Raw genomic sequence first — 17,504 nt, 5'->3', positions numbered from 1 at the left:
CCGTATGAACCGGGAGAGTCAGCTAGTGAGAGAAAGGTCGGGTGATGGAGCGCACTGCAGACAGATGGAGACTAAAGAGTGCCTGGTCACCCTGACGGACTTTGACGGGAAGGCCAAAGCCCAAGGCCGAGATACTGACCGCTGGGGGCGGGGGAGGCCTAACGTAAATATGATGCAGTATGACTGCCGAAACAGATGGAGACGGTCCTCTCGATTGGTAGGGCAAGGTGACATGAGTGCCCGGTCTCAAGATCCCTGGGTGATGTCATGTGTTCAACCCCACAAGTTTGAACAGAGGGGGGAGGTATGTGGTGTAGTTACCACTATGTCAGCTAGGGGGCGCTGTGTGGGTGTCCCAGGACGGGTGTACAGGCACATTCAGTGTGGTAACAGGAGCAGGGTCCTAAATGACCATTATGGGTCTCAAGGTGGGTGGCCTTGGGATGCAGGCTCCAGGGTGTATTGATCAGCAGAGGTACTGCTGATCTTTCTGTTACACTGTGTCAGGGAAACCTGTGTGTGTCTATACAACCTTTAGTGATGTCATAGCCATGTGATCACCTGTGGGTGTGGTTACAGGGCTATGTAATTGAGGTGTTTGGCACATGTGAGAGAGAGTGGAGGGAGTCTGTGAGAGTGTGGACAGACTTCCCTGTGTCCAGGTGGGACACTACAGAGAGGGGCCTGTGTGCTAAGGAAGGAGAAGCCTTCCTGTGTCTGCGGCTGCAGATAGAGCGCTGCTCTGGACATTGCCCTGAGCTGGGTATATTAGTTGTATATGGGGAGGACTACACCTCCCAGCATGTGCTGAGACTCTCGGTCCGAGTCTGAAGCCACGGACGTTTATGTTCTTTTGTGCCTAAGCTAGAGGCTATTTTGGTGATACGCTGATTTATGGTTTATGGAGCAAATAAACCTCATGAACTTTGGGAAGAACCTGCCTCATGATTGTCTCCCGCTGCACCTGAGCGAGTCGAATCCCTACAATATGATGTAAATTACAGACGCCTCTCATCTTTTTAAGTGGTGGAACTTGCACTATTGCTGACTGACTAAATACTTTTTTGCCCCACTGTACCTGGTTAAAGCAGTGTCAATTACCACTGGCCAGCAATTGGAGTTTAAAGGGGTTGTCCAGGCTTGGGGTCCTAGGTGCGTGCTGTTAGGATTCTCTGGTGCCAGGAATGGGCGAATGACCGTGAATATGTGATTTGCATACTTGCGGTCACGTGCCAACTAGACGTACGCGACCACGCTCAATACAATTTAATTGAGCAATGCCAGACATGTTTTGTCAGAAGGTGGCTGGAAGTATGCAAAACTCATACTTCAAGTAATATAATCATCTGCTCCCGGAACTGGAGAATCCTGACATAGACTTGAGCTACAAGCCTGGACATCCTCTTTAACAGAACCTCGATTATAACCAGTAACTACTGGACGAAAGTGTAGCCTGTGCTACAGAGATATATGGTGTCAGTTTTCTCATGCCCTTCTTTAATGCTTCGAATCCCATAACATTCTGGTCTATCTCAGAAAGCCAGGGAAAGAGGTATGGATCGGGCTACATATGATGTATGGGTTGTACCATTGCAGAATACAGTAGATATAACTGGTACCAGTTAGAATTGGGGTCTGGGGTAGTGATGAGCGAGTATACTCGTTGCTCGGGTGTCCTCCCGAGTATTTTGGTGTGCTCGGAGATTTAGTTTTCCTCGTCTCAGCTGCATGATTTGCGACTGCTAGACAGACTGAATATATGTGGGGATTCCCTAACAAACAGGCATTCCACACATGTATTCAAGCTGTCTAGCAGTCGCAAATCATGCAGCTGAGGCGACGAAAACTAATCTCTGAGCACGCTCGGAAAAACCCGAGCAACGAGTATACTCGCTCATCACTAGTCTGGGACGATTGGACATTATATAAAAGTTGCCTTTGATTCTTCTATTTGGGCTTAATCCTGTGCTGCTAATCTCCAGGCTGTGCAGACAAGTAACTGTACAAATGTCCTTCAGCAAATGTCTTTATTGTTTGAAAGGAAGCTATTAGATTAAAGAAAAGAGACAGGAAGAGCGTCTGCAGCCTGAAGAAAGGGCTGTCTGGCATGGCCAGTAGTGAATTCCTATTTCGTGCTCAGAGATGTACCTGCTAGATTAAAAATAAAAAAAAATCCCCATCTGTTTTTAAATCAAATTTCAACCACAATTTGCCTCCTGGGAATTGGATGCATTTGAAATTAGTTTGTTTTCCAGATAAGCATTTCTAAATGAGCTATGCTGTATTATAAAAGCTTTCTGATTGTTACGTATAAGCCAGGCGGTCACATTCATAAATGTGGACCATGACTTATCTCTCCTATACGTTCCTGAAGACTGAGAGGAGGTCTTTCTGGACATCTCTCTGCCCTCAGACCCCCTAAATGCTTGATTGACACTGGCAATGATCTTTTTTTTTCTGTCTTTGATAAAGATGGATTTAGTGAGACTTTCCATCACTGAGCATATTTTTTTTACATGATTTTAAGAATTTCTCTTGATAAACGACGCCAATCCACTAAACATACCATAGTTATGTATGTAGTTCAGCAGTTGAGCCACATAGCATAGTTGTCGCTCACAGTGCGCATCAATGAGCCTTGGGCGCCTTTGATTCTGACATTGAAAAATGAGGATGAATGAACTCATGGAGATCAACATCCAAACACTGCGGAGACACCATCACATGTTTCTCAACGCAGTGATTCTAGAGCAATGCCCCCATCCCTTATGGGAAATATGCAAAAACATGCAAAACAAGCCGCGGAGACACCATCACATGTTTCTCAACGCAAGCAATGACTAGCCAGGTCTTTCAACGGGAAGGAACAACCACGGGAAGGTCAGTCTCCAATGAAGGAAACCACCTATGCCAAAACACGGTATCCATCCACAGACAGCTGTTTCGGGGTATTGCCCCTCATCAGTGTGGAGTAGGACACAGGCTAGTAGGAGCAATGCCTAGTAAAAGACTGTGAAAATGAGGATGAATGAACTCATGGAGATCAACATCCAACACTGCGGAGACACCATCACATGTTTCTCAACGCAGTGATTCTAGAGCAATGCCCCCATCCCTTATAGGATTCTGACATGTCATCTGGTGGGTACTAACAATCGCATATAGGAAAGTGCAAGAATAAAGTCCCCATTCACATTACCATAGAATCCTAGAATGTTTGAGTTGGAAGTGACCCTCCAGGGTCATTGTGTCCAACCCCCATCTCAATGCAGGATTGACTAACCCATCTCAGACAGATGTCTGTCCAGCCTCTGTTTGAAGACTTCCATTGACTGAGAACTCACAACCTCTCATGGCAGCCTGCTCCACTCATTGATCACCCTCACTGTAAAAAGTTTTTTTTCTAATATTTAATCTGTATCTTCTCCCTTTCAGTTTCATCCCATTGTCTCCCGTGTTTCTATGTGCAAATGAGAATATTGGCTGATTCCGCTGCCTTTAGTCTAATATGTATATGTATGGAGGCATTAAAGGGGTTTTCTGGTTTAAGAAAACCCCTGTACCCAAACTATAGTTTGTTTTATAAAAAAAACAAGCTGTGCTTTACTCAGATACCCTGCCATTAAAACAAACTGTTCCCAGGGGGACAGGTTTTTTTACCAAAATCGGAAAATGTTCTTTAAAGGGTACCTATTGTAATGCCAATGCCGGCGTCCCTGCATAACCCTCTCCCTCCTCCCAGCAGGGACACCGACCTTCTCACTGCCCTGGCCGATCGGTAGTGTTTCTGTCTCCTGCTACTACTTTTTGGTCCCCTGGGACTACGCAGGTCTTCCAATGGTGTGCCCCCCTGATTCTTAAAAAGGCAGCGTGCGCCCTTTGGAAATGCCCCAGCCGATAGCTGCAAGGCATCAGGTATATAAGGCATGCTCCCCAGTAGGTGCCTGAGCAATCCCTGTAGTTTCCCTATTGTGTGTGCAACTAGTATAATGTTAGGTCCCTGACCTTGAATCCCATTTAGTCTAAACCTAAACCTGAAGCCGCACCGGAGGTACCTGACCCTGAAGCCGCACCGCACGGCGATACCTGAACCTGAAGCCTGTTCTGTCTTCCTAGCTATTATTCCAGTACCTGAGTCTTGTCCTGCCAGTGACTCTGAGTCCATGTCTGAGACTGGGATCCTGCAGTACCGGGGACTGCGGCTATCTGCAACGCAAGCCTAACTCCACCATTAGGAGATCTAGCGAAAATCAGGTAGCCGCTTTGCCAAGCCCATCCCTGGTAAGCCCAGCCTGTGGCACAGTGAGACCCACAATCCACGTGTGACACCGATCGCTTGTCTCGAGCTATTCTTTTAACTTAAAACACCACTCCAGCAATTTTTTATTATTATTTCTGCCCTGGAGTGGTGTCACTAATGTCTGTTCCCTGACTTTAGTCTTATACTCACCAGCCGCTGTCTTTAGCTCTTCCCGGCGCCGCTCTGTTCCTGCACTGGCAACTTGTGATCACAACGTCAGACTGACTAAAAGTCAGAGGTATCGATTACAAGCTCTCAGTGTAAGTCTATGAGATTCTCGTTCTGGCTCTCATAGACTTACATTGAATTGTGACTTCTGGATGACCCAGCAAACACTGGAGCCATCTGATCGGAGCAGCGCTGACAAGAAATGAAGACTGGCTGGTAGGCATAATACTAAGGACAGGGAACTTAGATTGGTGAAACCACTCCAGCAGTTCACTGAAAAAAACACTGGAGTGGTGCTTTAAGAAACAGTGGGCACTTACAGAAAGGGGATTTTAAGAAATAAAATTAATTTAAAAAAATGCACAGAAGTGTTCCCAATGCCACCCAAAACACACTACTTTTTAGCAATATCTGTGATTGAACTTACAGGTTGTGGGATCCGGTGACCTCATTAGAGCTGCTACCAGTCAGGTGGCATTAGGGGAATTTCTGTCCATTTTTTAAAAGTTTACATTATTTAGAAATATCACCTATCTCTGGGGCTGTCCTCTGTTTTCTTAAATAAAAAAGGCAGCACCAGAGAGGTGATAGGTCCTCTTTAAGACTGCATGCCCAGTCTGCCAGACTTTAATTTTCTCCTACCCTGTCTGCCCATCCAGAGTTTTTGGATGGTCATAACCTTTTAGTTTATAGGCATATTGGCAAAACCAGCGAACAGCTATCTAATGTATATTGAGGACTCCTGATAAGTAATTGGGAATTTCTGGTTCATTTATCTGACCTTTTTGTTCAGGGGAAGATAAGATGCTGCCAGCAGAAATGTGTCTTGCTAGAACATATTCCCCTCTTCCTACTGACCAAATTTTCATGTTTACACAGAACAATGTGCTGCAGAGAACGATCTTAAAAATCATTTCACCTGACGAACAAGCATTTTATTTATTCGTTCAGTGATTGCTGGCTTCCTTTCACAGCAGATAATTTGAAACTCGTGTTCCTAGGAATGCTCATTTCAGTTTTTGGCCAGTGTAAATGGGCTCCTAGGGTAGTCGATTTCCAGTCGCCGTTTAGCGCCACATTTGGAGAAATAGAAAGAGTCTGTTATGAATATTTATATGGTAGATGACAAGTGATAACTCAATGTCTGCTCTCCCTCCCCTCTCACAGCATGCTTTCTCACTAATATATAGAGACCCAGAGATGACTGCAGCTTACACGTCCTCATCTTCTGTATTATAATGAGCTAGCAAGGTGAGGAAGATGGCGCTTTCTGCTATGACATATTCTGCAAAGTGTTATCTATTTACATGTTTATGTAGAGTATGTATGTGTTCACTTAGATTAAAAATGTTTGTACAACGCAAGAAAAAATACTTGTTCTGTATGGGGCACCGATAAGGTGATGCGGAGTAGATCAATCTACCATATGTATCAGTAAGGGTAGGATGAAAAGATAAATCCTACGGTCTCATTATTCTTAGGCACAGATTTTACTACATTTTTTGCAGTAACAAAACAGCAATCCCACTCTTAAAACTGGCCCTCCACTGCTGAGGAACCAGCCCTTAAATTTATGATTTTAGATTCCCATACTGCTCTTTTTCGGAGATAGAAAGGCCGCTGTCTGCACAGCCTGCTTATTAGATGTAGCAACTTCTGTGTGTTATAAACTGTGCGTGCGGGCCCCGGCTTCCCTCATTACAAAGGGAGTTCTGTGTGATAAGCTCATCACATAGTCCTCCTGAAATGAAAAGGTCACCGTGCTGTGTGCAAAATGTCGCTCAGAGAATAGGAAGGGACAAAAGGCATAAAGCAAAATATGGTTTTCCAGCTAGGACACAACTACAGCTTACTGCATTAATAAGGTAACCACAAGGTGAGAAGGCCAAAGGGTAGGATGGAAGGAAAAAGACGTACTGGTTTGGGAGAAGACGACTATAATAAATGATAAAAAAAAAACAGCCGACGTTCCTCATTAGGTCAGAGCTACTCGTGTACAAAGTGTCATGGCAATGTTGCTTCTAATATTTGTCAATGGAGTTGCACTGGGACACTAAAAGCCAAAACCTGTTGCATTTATGGTCACAAGTCTACATAGGCTTAAGTGTTAGACACATGTGACACGTTGCTGCGTCCCCCTACATAAAGGAGGACACTATGGTATATAAGCAGTAACGGCTAGTGCGCTAGAGTTGTAAATTTTTTAGGAAATGGTAGTGTAAAAACGCATATTTTTGTTTTCCAAACATAAAGTTTCAAAAAAAGAGAGTGGAATTGACCCAGCACTCACCAACAGTATTTTTAAATAATCTTGATCACTTTGCTTGGTACATATCCAAAAGGTGAGAGGAGATGTAGAGCAGACAGCTTACTGTCGTTTCGCACTCCCAGTGCTTTTTCACGGCACCCTGGTGATGATGCCCTGAGAAAGTGCTGAGTGCGCAAAACTGCAAAATAAAGTGATCAAGGTTCTTTAAAGAGCCAGTTGGCTAATGTTGTGCCTATTCATCTATCTTTTTTGGAATTTTCACTTATATGTGGACTTTGGATTCTGAGCACCATCATTTGATCAAAATGAGCCTTTAGTCATGGCTATTCTAATTGAAGCTGCCCTGGTTCTGGAGATAGTACTATTTTTTTGCATTGAATTGGATGATTCTTAAAATGAACTTATCAGTATTTTGCTACCACTTCTGACAGCAGCATGATAAGAGGGGACCCTGACCCCAATAATGTATCACTTAGGGTACCGTTACACTTAGCGATGCACCAGCGATCCCGACAACGATATGGATCGCTGGTGCATCGTTAAGTGGTCGCTAGTGAGCTGCCACACAGGCAGATCTCACCAGCGATGCAGCAGGGGTCGGGGGTCGCTACTTACCTGTCAGACGCGGCGATCCTGACGTCCTCCCGCCCGCGTCCACGCGTCGCTCGTCGGCACAACAGGAAGCCCAGCAGGAAGCGCCCGACGAGAAATGGTCCAGTACGTTCTCGTGCGACCAGCGATGAGCAGCAGGGGAGCCAGTCGGAGGTAAGTATCAGACATAGCGATATCACTAGCAATATCGCTGCATCGTCACAAAATCGGTGACGTTACAGCGATATTGCTAGCGATATCGCTATGTGTAACGGGGGCTTTACTTTGCTGGTTGTGGCAATTTTTATAAAATCACTTTCTTTTTATCTCTTGCAGATTTACCAGTGCTCTGAATGCTGAGCTATGTGTAATCCCACCACCACCACTGATTAGCTGCTGTCTGTGTACACTGTGCCTAGGCAGAAAGCTGCCCAAGCAGTGGTGGGGGCAGGGTTGGACTACTTGGCAGCAGGTTCACTAGTCTTTGAATGATGAATTCTTGCTGACTAATCAGTGATTTTATCAAAACTACAGTAAGCAGCCCAATAAGTGATACATCACTTGAAACAGGATCTCTGCCCCTAGGTTATGCTGCTTTCAGATTAGACAAAAACCTAGTGACAGATTTCTGTAATACTAAGCAATGCCCATGGGCAATCTTGGTGACACTATTTCTGAGGGGAGCAAACACTGTACAATTCAGCAACATTTTCCATAATATATCCTTGATATGGTCCTGACCGACCACTGGTTTATAGGAAAACTAAACCTAAAGGCCCCGTCACACTAAGCGATATCGCTAGCAATATTGCTGTAACGTCACTGGTTTTGTGACGCAGCAGCGATATTGCTAGTGATATCGCTATGTGTGATACTTACCTCCGACCGCTCCCCCGCTGGTTATCGCTGATCGCGCGAGAAAGTCCTGGACCGTTTCTCGTCGGATGCTTCTTGCTGGGCTTCCTGTGGCGCCGACGAGCGACGCGTGGGCGCGGGCGGGAGGACATCAGGATCGCCGCGTCTGACAGGCAAGTAGCGACCCCCGACCGATGCTATGTCGCTGGTGAGATCTGCCTGTGTGGCAGCTCACTAGCGACCACTTAGCGATGCACCAGCGATCCATATCGTTGTTGGGATCGCTGGTGCATCGCTAAAGGGCATGTCACACTAAGCGATATCTCTAGCAATATCGCTATAACTTGTGACGTTATAACGATATTACTAGCGTCATCGCTGTGTCTGATACTTACCTACGACCCGCTCCCCCGCTGCTTATCGCTGATCGAGCGAGAACAGGCTGGACTGTTTCTCGTTGTCAGCTTCCTGCTGCACTTCCTGTGGAGAGACGAGCGACGCGTGGAGCCGGGCGGGAGGACGTCAGGATCGCCGCGTCTGACAGGTAAGTAGCGACCCCCGACCCCTGCTATGTCGCTGGTGAGATCTGCCTGTGTGGCAGCTCACTAGCGACCACTTAGCGATGCACCAGCGATCCTGACCGCGTCATATCGCTGGTCGAGATCGCTGGTGCATCGCTAAGTGTGACAGTACCTTTAGTGTGACAGTACCTTAAAAGTCTACTCCTATCCCTAACTCCCTCCTGCCGTGCAGTGTATTGTTCCCTGTTATCAGTTATTTCGGGTGAAGGAGAGACTGTAGTGTATAGTATCACTCTTATAAGCTGTTCCTTTAAATGTAGATCTCATTTCAATCCAGCACACGGGAGTTTCTAGATTTTTTTTTTGTCCCAGTACTGACAGCTCATTTATTTTATTGATCTCTAATAACAGATTATGCGAAAATTAGCTGCAGCTCTTTCAATTACAAAGTTCAGCCGGCATTTACTGCGATGCTGTTCGTTGCGGTGCTCACGGTAGTGCCGATACGGATTAGGTAAACATTGATAATGAGCACGCTGTGTGATGCTTACTTCATGTGTGAAATGAATAAATAGAATATGGGTGTCAGTTTCCTGAGTATAAAAACCATGATAAAGAGAAGCTAAATTAAAGGGCCACAGAACTTAATTTCCATTGAATGGTATACTATTGAGAAACCCATCTTTATTACTGGAGCTTATGCAGGGGGTAACAGGATGGATGGGTAAAGTAATCTTTTAAGGAGGGTTTATAGACTGTACTTACCCCACAATTAAGTAAACCGCAGTATTCTTTATTTTAACGCATGGAGATATTTTTGCTTGATGGTTACAAACGCACATGGAGAGGCAACGTAAGCTTGATGGTTGCAGAACAACTTCGAGGCTTGATAAAGACCTTTAGTAGGTTTAAATGTTGCACCTTGTATATGGCATAATCTTTGTTTAAACTACGACACCCTCCTTAGACACTATTGATTACTCTGTGGACAACTTCAAGACACAGTCCTTAAGAAGAGAAACACAAGTTTAGGTTTCGCAAGGTTTGAACATTTTTCAGAGGCCATGGGCTATGCGTACTCTACAGGTTCACCAAGAGTCGGGTTGCACCCACAGTGGCTGTCAGTTTTCACCCCTCTTTTAGTGCCTCTGTGAGTTCTTGGTCAACCACACGCACACGCACAAAATAAAATCTCTGGCCGCCATGTAGGTATAGTCCATGTTTTTTTCTAGTAAAGGAATCGACTACTCAAGGGACTGCTCACGTTAACTTGCAGCACAGTAATATATCAATTCACAAAAAGGTAAACTGTTTCGTGTTCTCTCAGGTCAATGGTTACAGACTGCTTTCAGGTCAATGATAGCAGGCACATGATATCAGACCACTCTCGGGTCAATGATAGTAGTCAGATGATAGCAGACCACTCTCGGGTCAACTATGGCAGTCACATGAGATCAAACCACTCTTGGGTCAATGATGGCAGTCACATGAGGTCAGACCACTCTCGGGTCAATGATAGCAGTCACATGATATCAGACCACTCGAGTCAATGATAGTAGTCACATGCTATCGGACCACTCTCAGGTCAAGGACAGCAGTCACATGAGCTCAGACCACTCTCAGGTCAAGGACAGCAGTCACATGAGCTCAGACCACTCTCAGGTCAAGGACAGCAGTCACATGAGCTCAGACCACTCTCAGGTCAAGGACAGCAGTCACATGATATCGGACCACTCTCAGGACAAGGACAGCAGTCACATGAGATCAGACCACTTTAGGAACAAGAACAGCAGTCACATGAGATCACACCACTCTTGGGTCAAGGATATCAGTCACATCATATTAGACAATGCTTGGGTCAATGATAACAGGCACATGATATCAGACCACTCTTTGGTCAATGATGGCAGCCATATGATAACAGACCACTCTTGAGTCAATGATAGCAGTCACATGATGTCAGACCACTTTTGGGTCAATGATGGCAGTCACATGATGTCAGACAACCCTTGGGTCAGTGTCACAGATTGGCTTTTCCTTGTAACTTGCAATGCACCAGTTATACCCTCACTGTGCACAGGTGGAGGCCTTTCACTAGCCACTAATATGGACCCCTTGAGCTTGCCCCACTGTTCTTAACCAGCTCACTAGCTTACGGGGCAGGATCCCAGCCAGGCCACAGGGCAACCAATCTCTCACAATGTACAAGGCCACAGAAAAGTTAAGGTCTATTCGCTCTAGGAAGCCACATCGGGTCTCTTGGGCATCTCATTTTATTGCTCCACTGCGACCAAATACTGCCCTCAAATAACCTCCTTCTGCCCCCCTCCTATTACCATTTTAGCACAATGACAATCACCCTTATATCAATATTAGACTCTTCCCAGGCATTTGCTGATGCTGGCACCTACTAGTACAATCTGGCAGCTGGGAAAAATTGCACCACTGCCGGCCAGCTGTTCTGCTAAGGTGTGGCAGTGTAAATGCATACTGTGTCCACCAGGTGCTAAGACAGTGCATGAGCACACAACGGCACAGTACATAGATACGATCAGTGCATATACATAAGGACATAGCATGCATACATAACAAGTGCTCACCATTATGCAGTACACAACCAAAGTCTTTTATGTCAGAGGGAAGGATAACGTTTATCACGCTCTCCCGCTATTCAATATCAAAGCCTATATCAAAGCGATATCATAGAATAGAAGGAATAAGAGATGAGAAGTGCTTCTTATTTTTCTTTAGTGCTTTTCTGAGCCAAGTGTAATCCCAAATTGGAGGCACATCTGTAGCTTGTCTCTGATGTGTGGGAAGACAATGACCTGTATTCTAGTGACATCAAAATACGACCGTGGCAGGGATATGACTTGGCTGCGTCTTGCATGGACTATTTTGTCATTTTCCTCTGTTTCCTACTACCACTGCTAATAAATCACCTAATAATCCACATAGCTGTTTTTCTCCGCTGGCTCAAAGATACAAATGACAGTGTACCGCTACTTTGTGCCAAACATACTGTATGTGCAAATATATACGCATTAGGCATGACTTTTGCTTGCTTTTCGGAGTATGCTCGCCGCTGATGCTTTTCTTCACCTGATTATCAGATTGTGTTCACACAGTGGCTGCGAATCCTAAAACCGCTGCTGTTGTACTTATACTATGTTTTACGTAAGTTATCTGGCGCAGAAGCTTTGATAATTCGGGGGCCAGTGCTGGTGAGAGAAAGCCGCTCGGAGTGCTCCGATTCTTGTTGGGTGGCCCGTGCAATAGTGGGAATCACTGCTGCCGATGCATAGACATAGGAGGATCCAGCCGGTAAGACTGATCTACTAAACGCGAGATCACCAGCAGGTAGACGATCGGAGAGGACATCACAAGAACACGAGGGGGCGCTATAACAAGTCCATAGCCAAAATATTTACATACGGAAAGCATCTTATTAATTAAACGATTGCAGATGAAAATTTGTTTCACACGATCTTACGGAGCAAATTAATATTTGTTTTTGGGATAAGGCATTTAATTTGCAGACCTATTCTATAGTGAAATCCTCACATGGATGGATGCATAAAAAAACAATATATGGGCCTTTTGCCGTCCAATAACTCATCATAATGTACAGTTCCACCTGCTTTGGAGGTGGTAGTGGCCCCTTACCTCTTGAGGCCCTGGGCGGCAGCACAGGTTGCACCAATAATATGTCCGCCCCTGGAACACCTAGCTTTACAATCTTTAGTTATCTTTGAAATAAAAAAGGCAAAATAATAAAAAGCAGATGCCGCCTGGGTGATTCGCTACAAAACCATGCCAGCTGATCATTATGAGTGCACAGGGTTACTTACCAGGCACCGGACTGGCCCATATATATACAACTCACGTTATGACAAAGCCAAATAGGCAGCATTTAATAAAGCATATTTTATTGTCATCTCAGGCAGCCATAAAAGACTTGACTTCATTCAGAGAGAGTGCAGTGAGCATAATGGGCTTGGCGTATCTACGATTTCTGCTTTTGTCAGATGCAAAGATAAAAAGCTTCTTTCAGATAGAATTTATTGCATTCAGTAAGCAAATCAGACCCAAGACCCTATTTCAAAACAATACGCTATAGTCCATTCTCTTCTGCATTTTTCCAGCATGTCACATTCACAAAGCAATACAATCATGGTGGATACAGTGGTGTTTTTATACACTTTAGATAGAAGTAAGAATAATACTTCTATTAATGGTCAATCAGGTTTTCTGGGGCAGATGAACAATAAGAAATACTCCTAGTTCTGTAGCTGCCAGTATATATTATATAGATTTACTATACTTCTATAGTAAATATTTAGAAAGATATTATCTCCCCCTAGAGCCACTACTCCATTCACTGTGTATATGATTGCTGGAGATAACCAGGTGAGTGCACCGCCACCGATCCATTGTAAGGGGCATTTCAGAAGCCCATTCTCAGGATTGGTGGGGGTCCCGATGCTGTCAATCAGCAGGTTATCCCCTCTTCTAACAGCTTTGGAGACTCTAGATGTTTGACACCCTAGATTCTGCAATCAGTGATGAGATTATGAGTTAGGGGCGGTATTGTTTCGCCTGACACGCGTCAGTCTTTCATGTCTACCATGTGGACCTTTTCCGTTGCAAAGGTTTGTTAAGTAATAAAGAAAAATCAGTTATTTTATTCCTTAGTTGTGCCACTCTTTTTCTCAATAATCATTACTGATGACTGATATTCCATGGATACTCCATCACTCTCCATATTACTTAGCCTTTCTGTATTTGGTTTATGTAGTATTACTACACAAAGATCTAGAAAAGGAACAAAACTGTTAATATTGGATTCCCAACATATGGAGAGCTACATGCTTCGCTGTCTTGTCATTCGAAAGGCTTTCAGAATGTCGCACAGCCGAAACCCCCATTACGGGACCTACCGTTTCTATATTCTGCTTCCCCCAAACAGCGCTTCATTCATGCTCCAGAGAGTTAATAACTCTTTACTTCCTTTTCATACGTTGAAGTCCAATAAAAGAAGTACAGTGACAGTCTGGAATGAAAAGATCATATAATACTCATTATACAATACAACATGTACAGGCTAATCTAGGGTTAGACCAGAAAAAGAAGCGAGCTGGCTCTCTCACAGATAAGGAAAAAAGCTGCAGCTTCCAGCAGGAATAGGACTGTAAAAAAGAAAAGTTCTTTAGCTGAATGCTGAAAATCAAAAGAAATACGTTTATACATAATTAGCTATCACATGCTCATTTTTACATAGTCCAGCTCTTTAAGTTTTCGTAAGGATCTGGCAGATCTCACATGTGCAGGGCACAGTTGACATGAATGTGCTGGATATGATAATCCAGTGTATTAGATAGAATTTTTGGATCTTCTGTGCACTGGGATCTGTCCCCCTTTCTAGGTGTTATTGACTTTTGGCTACATTCCTTTACAATTCCTAGGTACTAAATCTGGTACCTGTGGTGCCGCTCCTGGTTCTTAAATCCAGCTCTCTCCATACTGGGTTATCACTTTGCTTGACCAGGCTCATACTGCCCGTAATCCTAGTGACTGTACCTTTCCTCTACCTGACTACAGTACTTCTCCACCTGTTTATCTGACTCTCAATACATCCCCATCTGTTCACCAGTGCCAATCAGCGACTATTCTTGGGACCAGGAACTTTGGAATCTTCTGCTGCTCAATCCACCATTCCTTCCTGCACGTCAAGTGTGATCCACTCTTCTTTGAGTAACTTTTGTCATTTTTCTTAATCATTTTGTTGACATTTTATTATATTTTGTTACATTTTTGTTACAAAAGTACAGAAAAAAAACATATACAGAGCATGCTGAACGTAAAAAAAAATACCACTGGCTTCAAAAACAGCAAAAGTACGTTAGAGATTAGTAAACTAAATGCGAGTTATAGCTCAATTTATGCTAAAAACTGGGTGTACATGCCTTGTACCACATTTATTATGGGTTTTAGACTCTTGTTGGGCTGATTTGAGAAGGCATGTTCTATAACCAAGAACTCCTTAAAGAGGTTGTCCATGATGTTTTGTTTTCACTATGGGCCTAGAAACTAACAGGCAGGTAGTCGGAACTACTGTTGTACCTGGCGCCGGCTCAAAGCGATCACCAACTGATCCTGCTGGCGATTCAGATGCTCTACCCCAACCAGTTTTTTTTTTCAGGGCTGCTCTGTCAACGGGGCGTGACTGCCAACATCATGCTGATTGACAGCCATCTTTCTGCAGTTATGCAGCGGGGAGCAAGCGGTGAATCAGCATGACGTCGGCAGTCACCCACATCATCATCAGAGCAGAGAAGAAGTTGCTGAATTGCCGGCAGGAGCGGTCTGTTAGCAACTACCTGCCTGTTAGTTGTTAGGCACATTGTAAAAAAATAATATTCCCGGATAACCCCTTTAACACTGCCAAAGGTGGCAGAAGTAGAGCACAGCTCTTGGTCTGCAGATTGTGAAAGTGTCCCTGTGTCCTGGTGCCTAGAGTACATTAATAGAATGTAGCTCCCCCAGGACAAGATGTTGAAAAAAAAACAAGCGACAAAAACACAAAGTACAAGAAGACATGTGAAATTCTATTTATTTCAAGAAAGAGATGGATAGTTGTCACTTACAGTTTTTATACTTATATGAAAGGAAATAAAGAACAAGAGACACATTCATCAGAACAGTGAAAAGATCAAGGCACCTTCTAGAGTCCAAAGGGCTGTTTAGCAGTGCACTTTGGTTCTGTTTATTATTATTGTATGGAAACCCTTATGTATATATATTTATATATTTCGATTTTCTTTAACAAAAAACTCACTCGGAATATACAAAAAGAAAATTAGAAAGTTACTCTAGAGGGGCAGGAGGATTTTTAGGCTGCTGTTATAAAACAGTCCATGAACATGTTCATCCCTTGGGCAGAAGTTTATACAGAATTGCAGATCTGCCTGCACTTACAACCCTCTACTATGTGACCGCTACGGAAGATATTAGTATGTACAACATAGAGAACTCTCCAGACACCTTCATTACGTTGTGTTTCAGCAATACCGGCAAAAAGCAAGACAATGCCGAGAAGAAGGACAAAAAGAAAAGGTACTTTTCTTCCTTGTGTTGAAATGATAGGGCCCAATAAATGCAGTCCTCGGCGTTAGTCTTTGTTTAGAAATGATAATATATTCAGAAAAGTTCCTGATGACAAGGTACATAGACTATGAAAGGATTCCCTAGTTCCAGGATCATTCCAGCCGCCACATCATTTTTCAGAGAAGATAAGTGAATTTACATAGTATTTTGCATATTCACACTTTTGTAGCATTGACACATTATAAAAGTCCAACATGATTGAATACATTATAAAATATGTTTTCGAGGCTGGAGTGGTACTTATGTCTAGTTTTAGGGTACGGCCACATAAAGCGGATGTTGGATGCGTAAAAACTCTGCTGCCATGCAGATCTGAATGATGATGGCTGCTTAACTGAAAACTGTGCTACCATTAACAAATAGTCCTTTAGGCCCAGATCATACGATTGTTTAAACTATTGGGCCAGTCACAGATGTCACTGGCTCTGAGTGCATCTCCGTGCGCTCGTCTGCATCACGGACTGGTGCAGGAGCTGCCGGCTACTACATGTCCTGTCCGTAAAATGGACAAGAATAAATGGGGCAATTTTTTTCCATGTGGAAAATCATTAATTCACACTAGTCTATGTGCAGTATGTCGCTTGTTCATGTGCAATAGGATGTCCTAGTCCGTGGGCAGTACGTTGCCCCAGTCCGTGGGCAGTACGTTGCCCCAGTCCGTGGCCAGTACGTTGCCCTAGTCCGTGTGCAGTACGTTGCCCTATTCCGTGGACAGTACGTTGCCCTAGTCCGTGTGCAGTACGTTGCCCTAGTCCGTGGGCAGTGCTTTGCCCTAGTCCGTGGGCAGTGCTTTGCCCTAGTCCGTGGGCAGTACGTTGCCCTATTCCGTGTGCAGTACGTTGCCCTATTCCGTGTGCAGTACGTTGCCCTATTCCGTGTGCAGTACGTTGCCCCAGTCCGTGGGCAGTACGTTGCCCTATTCTGTGTGCAGTGCTTTGCCCTATTCCGTGTGCAGTGCTTTGCCCTAGTCCGTGGGCAGTACATTGCCCTAGTCCGTGGGCAGTACGTTGCCCTAGTTCGTGGGCAGTACGTTGCCCTAGTCCGTGAGCAGTACATTGCTCTGGTCCGTGAGCAGTCCGTTGCCCTAGTCCGTGGGCAGTACGTTGCCCTGGTCCGTGTGCAGTGCTTTGCCCTAGTCCGTGGGCAGTACGTTGCCCTGGTCCGTGAGCAGTACGTTGCCCTAGTCCGTGGGCAGTACGTTGCCCTGGTCCGTGAGCAGTACGTTGCTCTAGTCCGTGGACAATACGTTGCACACATGACCAAAAACACTCCTCTGAACTCAGCCTAATAGTTGCAGGATTTTGCATGTCCTCAGCAGTTTTACATGCAAAATCATGCATCGCAGACACTGGCGGTATCTCAGCCTTGTGGTTTTCCACCATGATGCATGTACCCTTATAGCTCTGTACACAGATCGTAACCACTCGCACTTGGCTGTCCCCAGAAGAGCTCACAATCTATTATCACATAATAAGAAGAATATCATGGGAGGAAGGTGAGATCCCTATTATTCTGGGATTTCTGAGCAGTAAGAAACCAAAATAACCCAGATGAGATCCATGCAATAAAAGTGAAAAGATACCAACCCATAGATTGAACCAACGGCTGCATTCAACCATGGAGACAATGCATT

The 17,504-nt window shown here is 44.5% G+C and overlaps 2 protein-coding genes across 4 annotated transcripts in view; one reads left to right on the top strand and one right to left on the bottom strand.

Annotated features, from left to right (window-relative positions):
• Positions 1-17,504, top strand: part of MACROD1 (mono-ADP ribosylhydrolase 1) — a 963,591-nt gene that overhangs the window by 421,020 nt on the left and 525,067 nt on the right. The gene's annotated exons all lie outside the window — the stretch shown is intronic.
• The window catches only part of FLRT1 (fibronectin leucine rich transmembrane protein 1), a 276,061-nt gene continuing 272,292 nt past the window's right edge, over positions 13,736-17,504 (bottom strand). Inside the window, exon 3 of the transcript XR_012222147.1 lies at positions 13,736-13,757. The gene's annotated coding sequence lies outside the window, so the exon portion shown is untranslated. The remainder of the gene's footprint in view (positions 13,758-17,504) is intronic.

This window comes from Dendrobates tinctorius, unplaced genomic scaffold, assembly GCF_039654945.1.
Source record: "Dendrobates tinctorius isolate UK_male_01 unplaced genomic scaffold, ASM3965494v1 ptg000211l, whole genome shotgun sequence".
In the NCBI taxonomy this organism is placed as follows: Eukaryota; Metazoa; Chordata; class Amphibia; order Anura; family Dendrobatidae; genus Dendrobates; species Dendrobates tinctorius.
The sequence above is the reverse complement of the archived record's forward strand: the minus strand, read 5'-3'. Positions and strand labels throughout refer to the sequence as shown.